Source organism: Pogona vitticeps, chromosome 2 (genome assembly GCF_051106095.1).
Source record: "Pogona vitticeps strain Pit_001003342236 chromosome 2, PviZW2.1, whole genome shotgun sequence".
Lineage (NCBI taxonomy): Eukaryota > Metazoa > Chordata > Lepidosauria > Squamata > Agamidae > Pogona > Pogona vitticeps.
The window spans coordinates 141,088,584-141,109,525 of NC_135784.1; the positions used below are offsets into that span (position 1 = coordinate 141,088,584).

The following is a 20,942-nucleotide window of genomic DNA, read 5'->3' on the forward strand; positions in this document are numbered from 1 at the left end:
TGCCAATCCCAAGCTGCCCCCATCTATTTCTCAGTATCATACCTTTCCATTCTTTACTGGAACATCTGTTTAGGCAAAAAAGTGGGTTGTAAATTAAAACAAAGCCAACATCTCTAGACCTCTTCTGGACCCTACACTGGTCGTCCTCTCCTGAATTCTAAAGCCGTATAGCAAGAGTGACTTGTTTTTGACCCCCTCCCCCAGCATTTTGCACTATTGCCCATGCAATTACCATGAAAAGTGACAGGTGGAAATGAGGGACGTGTAGGCACCTGGAAAGCCAGTGGTTCCCCACATCTGCTATACAGCAATTATCATCACAAGCAGACTCTTCAAAACAAAACCATCAGCTTTACCCATTCTGCCTTTAGGATCTTCTCTTCTTCAAAAGTCTTCAGAATTGAGATGGTGTGGTGTGGGCTTTACTCTGAAAATATGGAAGACAGCACAACTCTCCTTTCAGTGAAATTCCAAGCACGTGCATTTCCTTTCCCTTTCCTGTGGAAATTTTTTGTAGCCATTAGTCTACTCTAATGTTTTTTGAATTTTCTAAACTGCTGTGAATCTTGTGAAGTGTGATATGAATAAATATGTTTAAGTTGAAATAAAATAATATTCAGAGAAATACTTACAAAAATTATTGTGAAATTATGTATCCAGACAAAAAATAGCAGGCTTTCTTCAGGATTTAAACTTGCAAACTCCTTGTGTTATGGTTGGTTACATTACCAAGAAGGATCACCATGAGATTTAGTTAATTAATTAATTAATTAATTCATTCATTCATTCATTCATTCATTCAATTTTTATACTGCCCCATTAGTGCATGCACTAGTTTGGGAGGTTTACATAAAAATTAAAATTTGCAACCCTCAATACCACAGAAAATACATTAAAATGATATGGTGATATAGCAGATAATAATTATAACCATAAATATAAATAACCCTCTAAAAATCTAGAATTAATTAAAAAAGGAAAATAAGTCATTATTGACAGCATCCTGGAGATTCAATTATTTAAGGCAGCTTTTGAAAATGCAGTCTTTACCAACTTGCTAAAAATAAGGAGGAAAGGAGCCTGGTCTATCTCTGTTGGCATTTTGTTCCAGAGACAAGGGGTCACAATTGAAAAATTATTTTTTATTATTTATTTAAAATATTTTTATCTCACCTTTCTCCTTAAAAGGCAGCTTACATCATTAAAAGACAGTATTTAAAGATAAACAACTGTGGGTATACCACTACAAAAATGATTAAACAAATACCAAGGCACAATTAAAACCAGCAAGGTACAACAATCCTATTAAAAACCCCTTAGGCAGCCATTCACTCAGGGAAAGCTTGCCTGAAGAGAAAGGTTTTCACCTGCTTGTGGAAGGACAGTAAGAAGGGGGGCAGCCTAGCCTTCTGTGGGAGGGAGCTCCAGAGTCTAAGAACGGTTACAGAGAAGGCCCTCTCCTGTGTCCCTACCAAGTGCACCCATGAAGGTGGAGGGAACCGAGAGAAAGGCCTCTTAACATTTGAGCAGCCTCATAAAGGGAGATGGGAGTCCTTGAAATAGCTTGGGTCCAAGCTATTTAGGGCTTTATAGGTTAGAACCAGCACTTTGAATTCATGCTGGAAACAGATTGGTGGCCAGTGTGCTTTCTGTAACATGGGTTATGTGATCCCTGTAACCTGCCCCGGTTAGCAATCTGGCTGCATTTTAGACCTGCTGAAGTTTCTGGACACTTTCCATAAGCAGACCCATGCAGAATATATTAAAGCCATCCAGCCAGGATGGAACTGAATCATGTGTTACCATGGCCAGGTCATGTGTCACCATGGCCAGTTTTAATTGTGCAAATGTACTCTGACTACCGCCAAAACATGGGCATCCAAACTTAAAGACAAATCCAGGAGCATCTCCAAGTTGCGCACCTGTTTTTTCGATGGGAGTGTTGCCCAACCAGCACAGGCTGTGACCCTGTTCCATGATCTGCCTCTCAACTGACCAGGAGCACCTCTGTCTTGTCTGGATTAAGTTTCAATTTATTCACCCTCGTCCAGTGCATTACTGACCCTAAACACTGATCTAGAACTGAAATAACTTTCTCAGATTTAGATGGCAAGGAGAGATAGAGCTGGATGTCTTCCGCATACTGGAGACACCAAAACCTCAAAACTTGAGACAATGTCTCCCAGCGGTTTTATATACAGTAGATGTTAAATTGAATAAGGGACATAACAGAACTCTGAGAGACAGTATAAGGCATTATTCCTTATATTCACATTTTTGACCTCCCTTGGTGTAGCAACGTTTAACAACATGAATCAAGAGGAGTGAATGGGACAGATAGCTGATTTCTGGGAGATACATTATTGACGGTCTCCCAGGCCTTTCTTTGCTTGGAAATGGGAAGAGTTTGTTGTTGCTGTTGTTTGTTTGTTTGTTTGTTTGTTTGTTGGCTAGGCAGGCCTTTAGGTATATTGTGTGTGCTGTCTTCAGATTGTTTGCTGCTGATGTAATTTCTTTGAGTGTATCAAATTAGGTTGTTCTTCCTTTATAGATGGGAGTTTAGTTTTTCAATTACTGTACACAGATTCAGTCCTTCCTCCTAGGAAAGCCTGAATGTATTGCAGCTTGCTTCATGTCTGTCCCAGTAGTTCTCCCATACAGCAGCTCCCTCAGTTTAAGATTGCTTTGGAATCCACCACAAATTCCCCATGCTGATAGAGGTTTGCATTTCACCAGCACAAAGGGACAGAAGGATACCACTTTCATCACTCCTTCAACCGGCTTTGGTCAGACATAAGATCATTTCTAGTATTTCACAGCACACCATAAGGATGCAAGCAAAATATTAACAGTGGAATTATGTATCGAGTCTTCTCATTTCATTGCACAGCAAATTTTTGTTATGCAAAATTTGTCTCATTCTGATTACAGTGCCAACACATATCTGTATTTGATACTGATTTTAAAGAAATTAGGCTAGAATCCTATTGGTAATTTAAGCCAGTGTAAATATTATTGTATAAGCCATGCATGTAAACAGATGATAATTATTCAGTTGCTCCTTGCATTCCTGGTCGTGTGCAAGGCTGGCACTTGACCAAGAATGTGAACAGCAAATTGTAAAATAGTGGCAATTTGCTGTCATGATTTACACAGTTACATTTAGGTTGGCATAAATCTCCAATTTTGGCTATAAAGATTTTCTATAAATTTTCTTTAAAACTAGTAACTCACATTTTAATGTGTCAGGATGAACAAGGTGGCAGATGCCAATGATCAAGTTGCAGTAGCTTTAAAATAATGGTTCACAGGTTAATATCATGATCATGATTAAAAATTTCTGGCTATATATCTAATGAACAGTCAATGTTTGGGGTTGAGTCCCTTATAACATGTTACTATGAGGATGCGATAAACACATTGGGAAAGCAGCTACCATGTTTTCTAGACTCACAAAGAGAGTATGGCTTAATAAGAAGCTGACGGCATACACCAGAATCTAGGTCTATAGAGCCTGTGTCCTAAGCACACTCCTGTATTGCAATGAGTCCTGGACCCTTTGTGCATTCCATATGCGTTGCCTCCGACACATTTTTGGTATCACCTGGCAGGACAAAGTTCCAAATAGAGAAGTCCTAGAACAAGCTGGAATTTTTAGCATGTATACATTACTGAAACAGCGCCGTCTACGTTGGCTTGGGCATGTTGTGAGAATGGCTGATGGTCGGATTCCAAAAGATCTCCTGTATGGAGATTTAGTGCCTGGAAATCGCCCCAGAGGGAGACCACAGCTGTGATACAAGGACATCTGCAAGCGAGATTGGAAGGCCTTAGGAATGGACCTCAACAGATGGGAAACCTTGACATCTGAGCGTTCAGCCTGGCCATCACGGCTTCTCCCAATTTGAAGAGACACTTGTACAGCAGGCCGAGGCAAAGAGGCAGTCCCGAAACAAAAACCAGGGAGCTGGACAGAGGACAGATTGTATTTGTCTTCAGTGTGGAAGAGATTGTCACTCTCGAATTGGCCTCCGCAGCCACACTAGACGCTGTTCCAAGACCTCCATATAGAGCACGATACCATAGTCTCTCGAGACTGAAGGATGCCTACAACATGAGGATGCTGGCAAAAAAAGAAGTGGCATTTATTTATTATTACTCTTGGATTTGTTTGTGCCCTGTAAGCATTTTTCATTTTCAAAGAGGACCGTCTCCATCAGATTTAACCATTGGGGGTGGGGGTAGAGAAGTAGTTTCTGGTTAAGACTCAGCAGCACTACATTGACGGACATGCAAGTAATTATGTAGCCCAATATGAGCCTGGCAGATATGGAAACAATTTGGTTGGTCCTGGGGTTGTTGAGTTGTCAAGAAGCTACATATTTGCTTCTTGCTTCATTTCTGTATCCTTGATATTAAAAAAAAAGTTAGCCCCTCTTCTGATAGTGTTTTGTCAGACATCTCAGTTTTGAGCAAAAGCATCCCAACTGATACAGTCAATATTGTTCTATTGTGTATCCCTGAATCATTTCTTTTGTCCATCATGCAATTGAGCACCTACAACAAGCTCTTCATAGAAAATACATGTTGGGAAATAGTTATCTGATAAGGCCAGCCCACTGAAGTTGTCATTGTTCCAAAATGGTAAAAATGTTGGCTATCTGTGTCTTCTCCAAGATCTCAATGTCAGAGACTTTATCCTGCCATTTGATGTTGAGAATTCTCTGAAGACAGGTAAGATGAAAATGTCTCAGCTTTCTTGCATGGCAATGATAGATTGTCACATCTCCATTCCATAAAGTAGAGAGTATAGAACAACAGCTTTGTACATTTTTAGCTTAACAAAAGAATTGCTTCCATGTCGATTTCACACAGAATTGCAAAATATTTGAAGTCAGTGTCGGCTTCAGAAGTTTGTGCGGTCACATCACCAGCAAGAATACAACAGGAGACAGTGCTGGCAAGATACAGTGCAGGAAGGGAGTGTTCGTATACCTTCAGATCTGGTTCCTCATAAGGCACACCCAAAGCAGATTGGTATATCACCACGGTCTTATTAGTATTGGTCTTCAGATCAAAAACGTTGCAGATGGAGGAGAACAAAATCAATACAGTACTTCTTTGTATATCCAAAAGTGTCATTGCATTAAGAGTGCAGTAGCCCATGCACTGTGTAAAATGAGATTTTAGTTTTGCCCTACCAATGCCACAGATTGATCAGCTTCCCCTCAGTGAGAAATCAAAGGTCAACACCAGCGTTTTCTCCCCTGTAAGCATCACAGGGCATCACAGAAAAGAATTGAAACAAGAACAAAGCCTTGCTTTACATCACTTGGAACAGGAAAGGCATCAGAGAGGGTGCCATTGTTAAAGATAAGAGTTTGCATATCATAATGGAATTCTCAGATGATTTTGTGTGAATTTCTTATGACATCCAATTTTTTTCATGCTTTTCCATAGATCTTTTTGGATACCCCCATCGAAAAGCTTTAGTCAAGTCTATGAATGTTGGGAAGAGGCCAACATGCTGTCCTTGACACTTCTCTTGTAGATGTTGAATGGCAAAGATCTTGTCAAGAGTCCCTTGTTCTTTCCAGAAGCCACGTTGGCTTTTTGGTAATAGGCCTCTCTCCAAGTGTCCTATAAGGTTATTCAGAAGGATTCTTGTCAGAATTTTCCCAGTGGTATTTAAAAGTGAGATGTCTCATTGTCTTTTACAGAGTGGGCAGTTGCCTTTCTTTTTATAAAAGTGGACAGTTTTGAAGTCCTGGTGGATTTTGCCTTGTGTCCACATTTTCTTGAAAGACGTGTGCCAGTTGTGTGGGGAGTTTATTGCTCCCTTTTATAGAGATATCCTCTGAAATTGCCTCTGCCCCAGGGCTTTTGCATTAAAGAGTTACTTAATGGCTTCTTGTGTTTCTTGCAGAGATGGGTGGTGGTCAATGGAACTGTTGATGGGCCCTTGTGGTAGCCTGCTAATTGCCTTCTCACTTCAGATGGTCTATTCAGCAGATTTTGAAAACGCCCAGCCCATCTCTGCAAAATCTATAATTTTTCTGTAGTGAGTACTGAGCTGTCAAAGCTGAGGAGGGGTGACATTCCCACAGATTGGGGGGCCATAGATGGTTTTGAATGCTTCAAAGAACTTCTTAGTTTCTCCACAATCAGCAAAGTCCTGAATCTCCTCTGCTTTCCTGCTGAGCCATGAGTTCTGCATCTCTTGCAGTTTGGACTGCAACCTGTGTGATGAATTTTATTGATGGCCAACCCAAGTATGATGATGCAAAAGTTAGTCCAGTTGAATTAATAACAGTATTTATGTATATTTATTATTTTTTAAAGTACATCAAAGATATATCTGTGACAAACCCAGACCTACTGGGATCTATCACACAGTTACTAAGCTGCCACCAACCATTCCCTATAATAAGTCACACAGACCAGGGATGGATTTTTAAACAACAAAAGAATAAGGTTTATTTTAAATACAAACAGGGTAAATAAAACAATCAGGTGAATAAAATAAAGTAACGTGGCTTATTCTCACACACACAAGCATACAGTTTGGTTCACCTAGAACCTTTAACTTAAAGCACAGACCCTGAACCTATCAGTTCTGGCTAGCCAACAGACCCCTGAACCTTTCAGGTTGGTACTCTGACACACAGTAGTACCCTGTCAGACACACAGACTCCCACAACAGCTTCTTCTTCCCCAGCTGCTGCTTCGTCCCTCCCAGTGTCTCACAGTCTGTCTCAGCATCTCATAAACTCTCCACACACGCTTCACATATTTATACAGTACAGCCCCTCCTCCTGATGTCCCGCCTTCCACTCCCCATAGGATGGAACTTTCCCTCCAAACCCATGACAGACAGGTAACATCAGTGCTGTATGTAACACCTCCCCTCTTTATAAGTTGTTTTGTAGGGGGAAAGCTAACGTGCTTTTCACCAAAAAACAACCTGTATAAAATACACAACAACAGTTATACATACCATATTATACTTACTTATCCTTACACTCTAAGTTAACCATAGCAATTATGCATTTAAACATTTACCATATACATTACATCAATTTACCTTTATTCATACAAACCGAATTCAAAACCAGGTACATTTTAACTTTTTGTTTTCATTATATACATATAGTCCATGTTCTTTCGCCGTCTTCAGTCTTCAGGTCTTCTTGATAAGGCGTCAGCAACACAGTTCACTGACCCTCTGACCACCTTCACTTCAAAGTCATAGTCCTGTAGGTTTAAAGCCCACCTCATAAGTTTGCTATTGTGGGTTTTCATTGTCTTTAACCATTGCAATGGTGAATGGTCAGTACACAGAATAAAATGTCTTCCCCAGATGTAAGGCTTGGCCTTCTGGATCGCGTAGACTATGGCCAAACACTCCTTCTCCACGGTTGCCAAATGTCTCTCACCTTTTTGAAGTTTCCTACTCAGGTAGGACACCGGATGTTGGTCACCATTCTCATCCTCCTGGCACAGAACTGCTCCTACCCCGCTGTTAGACGCGTCGGTGTAGATGATAAACTCCCGGTCGAAGTCTGGAGCACGCAGGACAGGATAGTTGATTAACGCCTCCTTCAACCTCTGGAACGCCGCCTCACAGTCGCTGGTCCACGGGATGCGGTCATCAGCCTTCTTCCTCGTCAGATCGGTCAGCGGAGCCGCAATCTCGCTAAACCTCGGGATGAACTTTCTGTAGTAGCCCACCAACCCAAGAAATGATTTGACTTTTCTCTTGGTGGTGGGTCTAGGCCAATCTCGAACAGCTTCTATTTTGGCCTCCAGGGGTTTTATCATTCCTCCCCCTACCATGTGACCTAAGTATTTTATTTCTGGGCTACCCAGCTGACACTTGCTGGCCTTTACTGTTAGCCCTGCTGCACTTAACCTCTGCAGCACTAACTCCAGGTGTATCAGGTGATCTTCCCAGGTATTACTGAAGATCCCTATGTCATCAATGTAGGCCACTGTAAAGTCACTGAGCCCTGCCAAGGTCTGGTCCATCAGCCTTTGGAATGTGGCTGGTGCATTTCTGAGACCAAAGCTCAGGACTCGAAACTCATAGAGACCAAAAGGGCTGCAAAAGGCAGTTTTTTCTTGATCCCTGGGATCAATTCTTAATTGCCAATATCCCTTTACCAGGTCCAATGATGAGATGAACCGACAACCCCCTATGGTTTCAATCAGGTTGTCTAGCCTGGGCATTGGGTAGGCATCAGGAGTGGTTACACGGTTTAATTTCCTGTAATCGACACAAAACCTAAGGCTCCCATCAGGCTTGTCCACAAGGACTATCGGAGAGGACCAAGGACTAGAAGAGGGGACGATTATGTTCTCCCTCAGCATCTCGTCCAGCTCCTTCCGCACCTTGTCCCTATAGGGTCCCGTTACTCGGTATGGGGATACTGCCTGCGGGGGTGCATCCCCTGTGTGGATCCGATGCATCACTCCCTTCACTATCCCCGGCTTGTTGGAAAACACCTGTTGATATTTGCTAAGCAGCATTTTTAGTTCTTGCTGCTGGTCTTGGGTGAGTGCAGGACTGATCTTTACCTCCTCTGGGTTGTATTTTACTTCCCCTCTACCCTCCCAGAAGGGTAATTCAGCTTCCTCACTCTCAGCTGCTTTTATAGCAAATAGAACCCTCTGTTCCCCTCTGTAGTAGGGTTTTAGGGCATTCACATGAACCACCCTCCTTGCTTGGTTCTCCTCCTGCTCTATTAGGTAGTTCAGATCTGACATCTTGGAAATGACCCTATATGGTCCTGCCCATTTGAGCTGCAGCTTATTCACTCTGCAGGGCCTAAGCCAAAGCACTTCCTCCCCTGGGTCAAAGTGCCTCTCTCTAGCTTTGCGGTCATACCATGTTTTCTGTTTGACCTTCTGCGCTTGCAGGTTTTCTGCTGCCAGCTCTAGATTTCGCTTTAGGTCATTCATCAAGGTGTCTATGTAAGTCACAACGTCTTGTGGGTCATCCTGGGTGATCTGCTCCCAATTTTGTTTTATCAAATCAAGGGGCCCTTTCACCCTTCTCCCAAATAAAAGCTCGAATGGACTGAACCCGGTACTGGCTTGTGGCACTGATCGATAAGCAAACAAAAGGGATTGCAGCTTCTGGTCCCAATTGTTTGGATTCTCTGCCAAGTAAGCCCTAATCATGCGCATTAGAGTCCCATTGAACTTCTCAGTTAACCCATTACTTTCCGGATGATAAGCAGTGGTTTCCTTGTGCTTTATTCCACAGATTTGCCATAAGCGTTTCATGAGCTTTGACGTGAACGATGCCCCCAAATCTGTGATTATCTCTGAGGCAAATCCCATCCTGGACATGTACCCCACCAAAGCATCTGCCACTGTGTTAGTTTCAATATTAGTCAAGGGTATGGCTTCAGGATACCTTGTGGCATGGTCCACAATTGTTAGGATGAACCTGTTCCCCCTCTTTGTGGCCTTGGGCAAAGGTCCCACAATATCCACCCCTATGCATTTGAACGGAGTGTCAATCACAGGCAAAGGGCACAGCTTTGCTTTGGTCCTGTCGCGGTTATTCCCCTGCCTTTGACACACATCGCATTGTTTACAGAACTCCCTGATCTGCTTCCCTATGTCAGGCCAGTAGAAATTCTGTGTGATTCTCTGCTGTGTTTTGTTGACCCCTAAGTGTGCAGCAAACATGTCAGAGTGCCCCCTTTGTAAGATCATGGGGCGATACTTTTCAGGTACCACCAGTTGACTTCTGATCCCATCTCCCCCTTTTGAGATGTTCCTCAGGGTTTCTCTATATAAAATCCCCTTTTTCTCCAGAAATCTCACTGGGGTTTCAGGTGTTAGCTGGGCGTCAGTCACCTGTTCAAAACACTTTTGGAGAGTGGCGTCTGCCTTTTGCTCCTGTCCAAATCTGCTGTCTGTGGTTAAGGTTTCCACCACAGCTTCTGAACTCCCCTCTGCTTCCGCCTCTGGCTCATCATTACCCCCCTGAACTGTCCCCGTGGTGGCTTGTGAGCGTGTAATCACTAGCACCCTTTTCACATGTTCAGCCAGGTCATTTCCCACGAGCACGGCTGCTGGCAGAGTCGATGAAATCGCTATCCGCCAATCTCCCCTCCAGCCTTGAAAGTTGACAGGTACCTCTGCTACTGGCAGAGAGATTACCTGCCCCTCAATCCCTGCTACCTTTATGCTCTCATTTGGGATTATAAACTCCCGGGGAATGATATCGGGATGGCACAGGGTTACCTGGGAACAAGTGTCCCGCAGCCCCCTATACTGACGGTCAAGTATTCCTACGTCCACCCCGGCTGTCTCAAACAACTGAGAATCTGTTTTTATCAGCAAGCAGCGCTTTACCTCCACAGGAGGACCATTTTCCTCAGCCTGCTCAGCATAGGTAGCTGTTCCAGACTGAGTAGCCATGGCAACAGGCTCCCTCTGTGACACTGAGCCTTGCTCTTGCTGGACACAGAACACAGCTTTTGGCTTGGTCCCACTAGAATTCTGAGGCACCATTCCTTTTAGCTGCTTCAATTTCTCACACTCTGAGATCAGATGACCCTTTCCCTGACAGAAATAGCATTTTCTGGTGTATTTTGATTCTCTCTCCTCTTGTTTGGGTTTTCCCTCCAAATTCTGAGGGCTTGGTTTCATGCCTGAGGGCTTCCCTTCACCATGGGCCCCTCCCCCTTGCTGGCTTTTCCCTGGTCCCTGAGAGTACTTGCTGTAGGTTTCTTTGGGTTTACCTACAGATTTTCCCTCACCCAAGGGCTTTCTTATTTGGGAGATAAAATCCGCGATTTCTGCGGCTGCTGCCACAGATTTCGGTTTCCTTTCCCTCACCTGGAATTTCAATTCCCCATGCAGAACTGAATAGAACTGTTCCAGGGCTATCAAGTCTTTAAGCTGTTCATAGGTCTCTGTTCCCTCCTGCGACAGCCATTTCTCAAGCAGCCTCACCAATTGGGCCCCCACTTGGGTAAAAGTCTGTTCTGGCTTCTTGGTGAGGGACCTGAACCTTTGTCTCAGCTGCTCTGCATTTATCCCATGTCTTGCAAACACCAGTTTTTTAAACTCTGCGAAATCTTTCATCCGTTCCTCAGGCATCTCGGCATAAACCTCAGCCAGGCTACCACTGATTAAAGACCGCATGATGGTCATCTTCTCAGTTTCCCTCACTGAGAAGTCCACAAACGCTCTTTCCACTAAGGAAAAGAACACCTCAGGACAATCTCCCTTGTGGTACACAGGGAATTTCTTCAGGTCAGCCTTAGACAGTTGGCCCCCCTCAGAATCCCTATTATTATTATTGTTCTGGTTCATCAGTTCCAATCTCTTTAATTCAAACGCCATTTTCTCTCTCTGCAATTCCCTCTCCATTTCCATTCTCTCTCTCTCTAATCTTTCTTCTTTTTCCAATTGCCTCATCCTCAATTCATGCTGTTGGGCTATGAGTAATTTTCTGAGCTCTGGGTTCTGTTCTCCTGTGCTATCACCTTGCACTGAGCCAAATTCATCCTCAGAACCTTGGTCAATCTGGGGGTCTTTCACTTCACTCATGTCTGCTACTTGGCTTCGAGTCAAGGGCATACCCCCCCTCAGAACAGGCTGCTTTAAAAGTCAAGCCTCAAAATAAAACGACCACTTTTTTCCCTCCTGCCCCAGAACCAGCTCTCCCAGAGATTGCTGCTGTTCTTCAGCACTAAATTTGCAACAGTATCGAGTCAGAGCCTACCCCCCTCTGCTGGGCCTCTCAGCTGGCAAGCTAGCTCACTGTTGCTACGCAGTTTTGCCTCAGCGTTTTCCCGCCAAAATCAGGCTGCCTCAGAGCACCTTAATCTAAGTCTCCCCAGTTGGCACGTTCTTCTACTAGCGCACCTCCCCGTGAGGTACACCTAGAAGATTACCTACGCGCCTCAGACTGTCCCTGACTAGACCCCCCTTGCTCTGGGCACACTTGCCAAGGCTTTGCTGGACCGCTGGACAACTGGACCAGTCGTATCCCACACGCTGGACACCAATCAATGTGACAAACCCAGACCTACTGGGATCTATCACACAGTTACTAAGCTGCCACCAACCATTCCCTATAATAAGTCACACAGACCAGGGATGGATTTTTAAACAACAAAAGAATAAGGTTTATTTTAAATACAAACAGGGTAAATAAAACAATCAGGTGAATAAAATAAAGTAACGTGGCTTATTCTCACACACACAAGCATACAGTTTGGTTCACCTAGAACCTTTAACTTAAAGCACAGACCCTGAACCTATCAGTTCTGGCTAGCCAACAGACCCCTGAACCTTTCAGGTTGGTACTCTGACACACAGTAGTACCCTGTCAGACACACAGACTCCCACAACAGCTTCTTCTTCCCCAGCTGCTGCTTCGTCCCTCCCAGTGTCTCACAGTCTGTCTCAGCATCTCATAAACTCTCCACACACGCTTCACATATTTATACAGTACAGCCCCTCCTCCTGATGTCCCGCCTTCCACTCCCCATAGGATGGAACTTTCCCTCCAAACCCATGACAGACAGGTAACATCAGTGCTGTATGTAACAATATCTACTGTACAAAGTATTAAATACGTGAGATGTGTAATTGGCTGCATAGTGACAGTATGGCTCCTCCATGTAGTCCAGCATCATTTATTACAGTTGGCAGGAGCTCTCCATGGTATCACAAAATCTTAAAAGGGACAACCTGGGTGCCTATAAATAATGTTCGTATCTTTTGTCTACATTAATGCTTTTTGAGCCACAGGATGCTCTTCTTCAAGAAAGTTTAAAGTGATCACAAAAGAAAAGTGGTTTCCTTTCTTTCTTCATTTTCCCAGTGAGTATTTAGAAGTCTGGAGAAAGGAAGAAAGAAAAGAGTCTCACATTGTGGCTGTTTTAGAAATTCTCAGTTCACACACAGTGGTTGTCTGAAAATGTATCAGATGTTTAAAGGGAGACGGCATTAAAGTTCTTTATAAGTACCTTGGGACATTCCCATCTGCTTTTATGGCAATAAAGGTGCAAACCTCTTAATTCCGCGTGGTCCCAGCCAAAGGAGGACACTTAGTCATGCTACCCAAAATCCTTTTAACAGAAGATGCCAGGGATGGTGCCTGCGACCTTCTGTATGCAAAAGGCATGCTCTGCTCCTGAACTCACCCTAATGCCCAGGTTTTCCTACAGGACTGCAAGTTCTTAAGACAAGGACAAATGGAGCAAAGTGGATTAAGACTCAAAAGGCAGGTGGGCAGGTGGAGAAAGAATTTGAATGAACATGCCAGCATTGTTTAAAAGACGGAGCAAAGGAGCAGCCATCATGCAGCCGTCAGACGCATATAGCAGTGTGTGTGTGTGATAAAGCCTGAAGAGTGGAAAATAAAACTACTGGTTTAAAATAAATATTTAGTGCTGATTTAATAAAGATCCTGTGAAGCAGCATCAAGAGACAGATGTTAAACATGTATTTATAAAATAAAAATAAATTAAAAAGACACTATAGAATTAAAAAATAATGTTGGAAAATTGTAGGAGAAGCAAGGGGATCACATAGGGTGCACAAAAGGAGTTTGTGCACCCTATGAGCAATGGACAGAAGTGGTGGGAGCACTATAATAATCAGGACTAGCAGGGATAAGGGAACAAATCAATATTTTGTCTGATTCTATAAGAACAAATCAGAAACAACCAGGAAACGAAAATGGACAAGATTTACTTTCCCTTTTGGCTTAATCATATGGAAATTAGGAGAAGATTAAGGATGCTTGCAAATGAAGGAATATGTATATTTTGGGTGGGTCAAGAAAAAAGAAATAAGAAGGTTAGGAGGGCAAAATTGAGTGTTTCATTTCACACACACAAAAAACTAAGCCTGCATTTGCATGCTTTCAAACCGCTAGGTTGGCGGGAGCTGAGACAAGCGACGGGAGCTCACTCCGTCGCGTGGATTCGATCTTATGACTGCTCGGTCTTCTGACCCTGCAGCACAGGCTTCTGCGGTTTAGCCCGCAGCGCCACCACGTCCCTTACTGAATGTGCTACTGAATATCAAAAATGGAAAGGCAAAATGACGGGAAGGACAGTTAACAAACTTAGCCTGGAGCATTTCAAACCGAGCCTGACAAAAGCAGCTTTGCCATCATGTCACAATTCAAGCTGTCCTGGGCTACAATTTCTATCAACCCAGGCTGTCTGAGGATTATTGGAATTGTATCCAAACAATCTGGTGGGTTCCAGATTGGTAAAGGCTAGACATGGGCAAAGCTTGTTCTTAAATCTGTTTGAGTTGTTTTAATTTAAACAAAGTAATTTTGTGAGAGCAGTGTTCACTACAGTAGCCCATGCTATTTAAAAATGCAGATGTTACCTAATTTTTAATCCACATATTTTTAATCTTTTTTAACCTTGTAGTTTATTCTGCACCTAAATATTTTCCCCATTTTCTGTACAATTTCCATTGCTTTTGGAAATATTTTTCAATTCTCCCTCCTATGGTTGCACAACCATTTAATCTGCTGTTTTATATGACTGGTTGATTTTTGTCATGCCTCTTTCATTTACCTTTTGGTAATTATGCTTTCATTATCAGTCTATTCAAAATCCTTGCATTTCATTTGCTTTCCCTATTTTCACTCTTGCCAAAGGACATTGTTCGAACTATTTGACTGATAATAAGATGTTGACAGATTTACTCATTTCTGCAATCTAGTGAAAAATAAAAAAAGTGGTGCCTGGACTGAATGTTTATTTATTTTCTCGTGTATATAGTGGCACCACTAGACATACAGTATCACTTTGAAGAGTACAAGTAGATGATGTGTGAATGTGCTCATAAACTCAACACCCAGAATCAGTCTGATGGGTAGAGAGTCCTATGGTTCTGTTCCACTTGGAGAGTAGCTTTCTATACCAATGGACGAAGAGAGGAAAATCCTTTTCGTTTTCCCTACTTTTTGTAGCCTCTTGCAATCAAATACCCAAAAATGTGATTCAGAGTCTCAAAGGACTCTCTAGAGCAGTGCAAATGGTGGCAGGGTTGGAGAGAAAATATAATAATTCTCTTTCTTTAGGGGAGGCATCTGGTGGATCAGGGCCTTCTCTGTGGGTTGGATGGCACCATCGGACTTCACCAAATCTTTCCTGAAAACCACAGTACACTGTTTTTCTTTTTCCCTACCATGAAAACAGTGCAAGAAAGAAAACATGTATAGACACAGAGAGTCACAAACAGTCTTTACCATTTATAGAGTAATGGTACTCAACAATTTCCTTTGATTTAGGAATTGCTGCTGCTGCTCTTGTTGTTAATAAAGACATCTAAGGCACCAGAAAATCAAGCACATTTATTGTGCAATGCTCTCAGGAGCACAACCTAAATGCTATCTTTGTGCAAAATGTACACATTGCATTTCTAGGGCAAGTCCTTCTCATCCCCTGCCTTAGCTCGGTTGTTGATACCAGCTTTCATTTCCTAACTCACTGCCTCCCCCACACTAACCATCTGTAAAAGCTGCCTTATTGCCCTCCACCGAGCATCTTCCTTCAAACTTGTCTTTGTTGATCTCAAACCTGACAATGGCTGAGCAGTTAATGGAGTAAAAGCACTACCTATCATACAGACAATAAGTATCTTTCTCTCTCTTTTTGAGCCTACAAGAACCCACCTGCTGTCTTTTGTCAGAGAGACAATTTACAGGTGAAGTTTCACAAACCACAATCCTATCAGCAACATCCCAGCCAGCAAACTAACTCTTTGCATTTCACAAGCAGCAATGTAGGATCATCATTAGTAGCAGTAGAGTCATTAGAAACTTGGCTGACTTCTGTTCCAAGGTTCCCTGGGATGTCTATGAGCTAACAAGGAGTTGTGCCTAAATAATAGGCATGTTTGAAAATAACTTTAGAAATACATGGATTATGTCATTGTCAAAAAAGGGTGCTTAGGACCTTGGCTAAGCAAAGCTGGGGAGGAAGGAACCCAGCACCCCATTACTACAGCCCCACGCTCTTTCCCCCCCCCCTGAAATTCTGGGTAGTTCTGCCACCAGCTCTCTCTTCTGTGAAAGGAATAAAAGACCAAAATAAATCTCAGGTAGTTTGGACCAAGAGCAGTAAGATACTTTGGATTTAGATTGAACCAGGTTAGCTCTACATCCTGCAACACAAGAGGACAGCAAGATCCATCTTTACTTACTTAGATGCACATTTCTTCTTCAGACTTTTGTTGTTGTTTAGTTGTTTAGTCATGTCCAATTCTTCGTGACTCCATGGACCAGAGCATGCCAGGCCCTCCTATCTTCCACTGCCTCCCGGATTTGTGTCAAATTCATATTGGTAGCTTCCATGACACTGTCCAACCATCTCATCCTCTGTCGTCCCCTTCTCCTCCTGCCTTCACACTTTCCTAACATCAGTGTCTTTTCCAGGGAGTCTTCTCTTCTCATGAGATGGCCAAAGTATTGGAGCCTCAGCTTCAGGATCTATCCTTCCAGTGAGCACTCAGGGTTGATTTCCTTCAGAATGGATAGGTTTGTTCTCCTTGCAGTCCAGGGGACTCTCAAGAGTCTTCTCCAGCACCACAATTCAAAAGTACATCTTCCCAATGTCTTGGAAAACAGAAAAGCAGCTCTCTTCTCTCTTTGTTTCTGACTGCTGTCTCAAGTACCCATCCTGGCCCTTTGTTGATTTTCTGGGTATTCTTTGGCCAAGCACTACACATCAAAGAGGGCTTTTGCCCAAAGGCAATTAACTGGGCTTCTCAGGTAGAACTGGTCAGATTTGCATATCAAGGGATTTTTGGGACAGATCACTGCCTTCACTTTCTAGGAGCCAAATGTGGATAATTACCAGTGCCTCTTCAAAGAGCACTTTTGATATTCGTGTTCACCATCTGTTGGAAAGCTTCTCCACAAAGTGTGAATTTTGATAACATCTCTGGCATCCTGACCTGGTGCTGCACCTCATCTCTACAGTCAAGTATACAGATACTGGCTACCTGTCCTTGATAACCAAAAGTCTAAAAAATTCTGTTTCTAGTTCATAACTGACTTTTTGTGTTGCCCAGTTCAAAATCAAATGTGTGAAGATGTGATACATTGGTGTACATTCTTCATACATACATTCATTGTAAACAACTAATTTGTTTATGATTACTTCCCCATCCATTTATTACATTTTATACTCTTAAATTAATCCAAGAAACTCAGGACAGTGTATAGGGGCCCCTTATTTTCCATGTTATCCTTACAGTCCCCTTGAATGGTGGGTTAGACTGAGACATAGTGACAGACACAATGTCACCCACCAACAAGGCTGGCCCTATGTTTAGGGAGAGAGAGGCAGCCACCTGAGGTAGAAGATTTAAAGTATCATGAAAGAACAGCAATAGATCAATTGTCTAATTTGTTATCATGCTATTAGTACTTCCAGGTATGATAAGAAATTCTTGACAAAAGGGGAGAAAGCCATGTGGATTTGTACACAATCCAAAGGCAAGGGTCAATGATACCGCTATTAGATAACTAAAAGAGCACAAACAAATATTAGCTGAAAGCCCATTGTAACAGCCACCCTCACCCTTCACAGAGTGGTTGCTACTTCACATCAAAAACCTCTGCTGCCACCAACGTATCCTTAAAAAAAATCATAAAAGGACAAGTATATCTTTTAAAAACAAAAACTGGTTTATTGATTACAAAAATAAGAATGGTAAATCACGGGTAAAGAATCAATTAATCAATCACTGTTAATAAACACTGGCTCACACAGACTATTTCACACTGACAGGCTCTCTCACTCACTCTAAAACTAACAATCACTTTAAACTCTCAGCTCAGACTCTCATCTCCAATCTCCCCTCACACACTCTTCACCCCCCTTTTTATACTAGCTCCTCCCCTTAAGTTCCACCCTCCGTCACACCATGCAGTGGTGTCGAACTGTGGCCCTCCAGATGTTCTTGGCCTTCAACTCCCAGAAATCCTGGCCAGCAGAGGTGGTGGTGAAGGCTTCTGGGAGTTGAAGTCCAAGAACATCTGGAGGGCCACAGTTCGACACCACTGCCATAGGGTGATGACTCACTGCCCAGCTGTGATGGACAGGTGATGTTATGTCTGCCCGTTACACCCATGGTGTTTGTAATTTTCCTTTTTTTTAGTGGCCTAATAGAAGTATCACCTGCCCTTGCCCTTGGACCAAGAGATGCTTGAGGAGTTACCCAACCCTTGTGTTGAAATAATTTGACTGGCTTCAGATATTGTGTGGCTTCATTTTGGGGGATGGGAGGCTGTTTGCTGTTCTACCTCAGGCAGGAAAATACCTTGAGCCAGCAATGGCCAACAAGATTTATGGTTCGACCTTTGGCCTCTCTCATTCTAGTCCCTGAAATGTTTACACCCTGACCTCTACCATGCTGTTGACAAAGATGCAGCCAGCACCACTGTTTCTTTTCACATTAGTATTTCAGATTTTATGGATGCAAGTATAACTTCCATGTTTTTCTCTCCTATATAGTGATAGTTTCTTTCCAAGTCCTAATAAATGGATTTATCTTAAACAACAGCATGTCAAATGGAGAAACGGCATCCAAGCTGTTGAGCTTCTTAGGCAACCAGTAACAAGACGACATCTGAAATCTATGCATGCAAATAGGAAACAGCATCCATTCTGCAGACAAATCATTATGAATCGGAAGGCGCATCACTATTAGCCAGAGTGCAGTGGAAGAAAAGCTGCTAGCTGCCACAGAGAGAGATTGTGCAGGATTGCTAGGCAACCTCATGCTACCATGTGGGAAAAAGTCTTGAGCTGAGCTGGTGCCATGGTTTTAGGATCTGTGGCCTCCAGCATAATGTGCTTATCTGGGCCTGACAGACTGAAGGACATGTGAGAGAGAGAGCTAGTCTGAAAAATACGTAGCTGTGGGGAATGACATGACCATGTGAGAGGACAAGTGGTGAAGAATAATGGCAATAATGGGTGAATATGAAAAGAGGAATTATTGGTAGAACAGGAGCATGAAGAAAGAATCAGTCTTTATTTATTTATTTATTTATTTATTTATTTATTTATTTATTTATTTATTTATTTATTGCATTTATATCCCGCCCATCTAGTCAATAGACTACTCTGGGCGGCGTGCAACATAAAATAAACAATTTAAAATATAACAATAATTATAAGACATCATAATCAAACTGATTCAAGATGGAAAAGGTAAAAGAGTAAATCAAGTATTGGGTGGAGGGAAGGCCTGCCTAAACAGCCAGGTTTTCAATTGGCTTTTAAAGATGCCGAGCGAAGAGGCCATGCAGATCTCCGGAGGGAGATGATTCCAAAGGCAAATTCCAAATATTATTCCAAAGATAATCCCAAAGAGTATTCTCCTGTAAAGAAACCAGCCTTCACTTAGCTGCACACCTGGGTTCACCATTTTAAAACTTTATTCCTTACTGGGATAGTCCATCTTTCATGAGTATTTATTCTATAGCTGATTATTTATCTTTAATTTGCAAGAGGAATTCTTTGCAATGAAGTAGGGTGATGGGGATATTTCCAGAATGTGTCAAGAAACACCTCCCACTGAATTTCTAAAGTTGTGTCTCTACCCTTCGTTGTCACAGTTCTGAAAAAAGCAAGAAGTGGGAGAAGGATTGTGGGATAGACTGTGCTTAAAATCAGGAACAGTGTGATGTAAGATGATTTAGTATTGACAGTAACCCTCCATTTAGTTCAGATCCTGACATGAGTAAATGTGCGCTCCACTTATCCTGCCCTGTGGTACAGTTCCTGCGACGTGGCATAGTACTACCAGCAAACACAGGAAGCATGACCACAGCAGAGCTTTGGAGAAAAACACTGTTTTGAACTATAACTCTCAGAAAGCCCCAATCAGTATGACCACTAAGGAATTATGGGACTTGTAGTAAAATATTTATGTCCCCAGATCTCAGGCATAGCTCTGTTGGAAGGAGAAATTGCAAACTCTGCATCCAGCAGAGCTCTGCCTGAGATCTGGGAAAGTGGCTGATAGCCAGAGAAGACAATAAATATGGCCCAATGGCCTCTGATATGATATAAGAACAAATAGAGAGTTCTATTTCCTTTCTACCTAGACACACTAGTCTTGGAGGTCTGTTCTAAGGAAGCCCCTTTCACCTTCTAAAACATGGTACCTCTAGATGGCTGCCAATATGTACCAACTCCTGCTACTCACACATCCCTGCTGCGGCCACTTCAGTTCATATTCTGTGACCAGTCAAAAGAGCATTCTGTACTAAGCCATTACTGATAGGAGGGGCAGTCTAAACAAAATGTTGTAACTTCTGAATGGGTTTCAAACAGCCGTTGCAATTGTTTGTGTTTGGGTGAAATGTGTTTAATTGATGAAAAAAAATCTGATTCTGTGATTTCCCCTTGCTTAATGTCTGTCTGTGGTAGTGAGTGAAGGGAGACTCTTGTAGATTATCTTTACTGTTGACATTGGTGGCCTCAACATTCAGATTGATCTTTGTCATGTACATCTTGCCATTCTTCTTCCCACTGGTAATGTCTTCAGTTCCAAAGCACAAGCTGGCTGTGAACACAAGAGATCTGTCCATTTGGTGAATCGCACATATCCTTGTAGGTGTTAATTAACCAGCCTTGGTTTTTCAGAAATCAAGTTGCATATTAAATTCATATTGCTAGGAGTAATCTGATACTCCAACAGCTACTAGTGATTTATTTGAGATTACAGTATCAATTTTGTGACTGACTTTGGCTGCTGATGCCTTACATTTGTATTCCCCATAGCCTTCTGAAGAACTTCAAACATTGTACACATTTCTGAGGTCTTAGTTGGTCAGAAGAGCATATGTGTCTGATGAAGCTCATTGCAACCAGAAAAGCTCATATTGAAATAACTATGTTAGTCTTAAAGATGCTGCA

At 42.5% G+C, this 20,942-nt stretch overlaps 1 long non-coding RNA gene across 1 annotated transcript in view; it reads right to left on the reverse strand.

The window, feature by feature from the left end:
* Window positions 1–6,449: 6,449 nt before the first annotated feature.
* Window positions 6,450–20,942, reverse strand: part of LOC144586295 (uncharacterized) — a 72,093-nt gene continuing 57,600 nt past the window's right edge. Inside the window, exon 2 of the long non-coding RNA XR_013541039.1 lies at window positions 6,450–6,964. This is a non-coding gene — a long non-coding RNA (uncharacterized LOC144586295). The remainder of the gene's footprint in view (window positions 6,965–20,942) is intronic.